The sequence below is a fragment of the Cynara cardunculus genome (genome assembly GCF_001531365.2).
Source record: "Cynara cardunculus var. scolymus isolate 2C chromosome LG 13, CcrdV1, whole genome shotgun sequence".
NCBI lineage: Eukaryota > Viridiplantae > Streptophyta > Magnoliopsida > Asterales > Asteraceae > Cynara > Cynara cardunculus.
Window position 1 is genome coordinate 8,136,670 of NC_037540.1, and position 2,729 is coordinate 8,139,398.

A 2,729-nucleotide genomic window follows, 5' to 3' on the forward strand; every position below is an offset into this window, starting at 1 on the left:
AATCACTAACATAATATATTTTAATTTTAATTAAAATAAATTTTATCAAAAATCTTTTTTAAATGTAATTATTATTTTTTTGTAAATGTAAGTACTTTTTTGTTATATCTGTTTGATTTTATAGATCTAAACATTTTGTTTCAAAAAATGTTTAGGGACTTTATCGTTCAAAATATGAATGTTCATTGGATTTTTTTGAACTTTTTCCATTATTTTACCATATTAACCAATTATATAGGTCATAAAAATGTATCTAACAGGTTTTAGAAAGTTCAAGGAGTTATTTAACATGTTTTGGAATGTCTAAGGATTTATTTGTTCCAAAAAATTATCCAAATACTTAATCATTACAAACACTAAAATCTATCGGGTTTTTTTAGACTTTTTCCAAGAAAATAATAATAATAATATAAAAATATGCTGGTGGGCCCATGCGTTTTTAATTTAATTCTTTTCTGTTTTTAAAATATTTTCTTTTTTAAAATTTAATTTTTTTTAAATATTAAAAATTAGTTTTTTCTTACATTTTTTTTAGAACTCTATTCTTTTTTAAAAAAAATTCATTACTTCAATTTTTTTTGGTTTAGAAATTTAATTTTTCTAAATTTTAATATTTAATTTTTTTTCCTAATACAACACTATTCAATTTCCTTCTTCTCAATACAACACTATTTTATTTCCTTCTTTTCAATATAACATTATTCTAAATTAATTTAATTTAAAAAAAAATTCTTTAGAACTTTAATTTTTTTTAAATTTATTTGTTTCTTTAAAAGTTTAATTTTTTTTTAGAAATTTGAAACGTTACTTGTATTGAGAAAGGAGGAATTGAACAGTGTTGTATTAGAAAAAAAAATTAATATTAAAGTTTAAAAAAATAAAAAAGTTAAATTTCAAAACCAAAAAAAAATTAATGAAAAAAATTAAAAATTTAAAAAAAATAAAGTTGTAAACAAAAAAATTCAATTAAAAAAATTCCTATTTAAAAATTGAATTTTTAAGAATTTTTTTTTTTTAAAATTAAATTAAATTTTAAAAAAGGAAAATATTTATAAAAAAAAAATTGAAAGATGGGCGGGGCCCTTTACCTACCATTGTGTAAGAGTGGGACCCATAACATATTTTCTTATTATTATTTTTTTTTTCTTTTAAAAATCAATTTTTATTTATTTACAAACAAGTCCCTGTAAGCACCTGATGGTACAAAGAGAGTAACCAGAGGCTATTTGGTTAAAAAATTTAATTTTAGGACTAAAAGTGTAATATCTCTATTTCTTAAAGTCATTTTCATCATAACCTTCTAATAGGAGGTGTTGAATGTTTGGAAATTATGTTATCCTTTAAAATCCATAAAAAATCAAATCTATTTAATAATACTAGAAGCATACTCGCATAATGCAGTGAGATACATCGTGATTTTAATATTTTATTTTATTATTTATCTCAGTCGATGTTATAATATGGCTTTATGTGATATTGAGAAAGCGATGATATTTTTATTTTTGAATAAAATATATGTTTGAAGATATCATAAAAATTTGACAAAAATATATCGATACTAGTATCAAATTAACTATTTAAAATTCCTTATTTTTTTGTGTAATTTTTTAATTCAATTTTTTTATAATTTAATTTATGTAGAATTATGAAGTAATTTATATTTGGTTTAATAATATAATTTTTTTATAAAGTTAATAATTATTTATTTTGTTGGAACTCGATAATTATTCTAATTATATTTTAGATTTTTTATATTTTAAAATGAGATGTTTATCCTCTATTTGATTATGTTTATCCGCAGTTATTTATACGAATTCAAACATCGAACTTTAATAAGTTGTACTTGCGCATAATTACTTGTAATCTTGAATTTTAAGTAATATACATCAATATACAGTACTTTATGCATAACAAAAATATATCGATATTCGTATTAAATTAACTATTTAAAATTCCTATTTTTTGTGTAATTTTTTAATTCAATTTTTTTATTATAATTTAATTTAGAAACAATAACGAAGTAATTTATATTTGGTTTAATAATATAATGTTCTTATAAAGATAATAATTAATTATTTTGTTAGAACTCGAAAATTATCTTAATTATATTTTAGATTTTTTATATTTTAAAATAAGATGTTTATCCTCTATTTGAATATATTTATCCGTAATTACTTATACGAATTCAAGAATCGAACTTTGATAAGTTGTATTTTTCCATAATTACTTGTAATCTTGAATTTTAAGTAAACATTGGTTTTATGTAGTTTGAGAAAGTGGTAACATTTTTATTTTTGAATAAAATATAAATTTAAAAATATCATAAAATTTTGAAAAAAAATATCAATATCAGTATTAAATTAATCTTTTTAAAAGTTCTTGTGTTTTGCTGTAATTTCCTTAATTAAATTTTGTTAGTTATCAATGATTACCATAATTATATTTTAGATTTTTTATATTTAAAATGAGATATTTATCCAATATTTGATTATGTTTATCTGCAGGTGGTTAGACGAATTCAATTATGAAGCTTTAATAAGTTGTACTTATGTATAATTTACTTGTAATCTTAAATTTTAAGTAATATACATCAATAAACAATACATCGTGCATAAAAAATGTTTTTAAGAGTTTTTGTCAAATGTTTTATAATATAGTATAGATGGTATAGATTATGTGTTTTTAAAAAAAACAATAATGATTTTATTTTTGAATAAAATATAAATTTG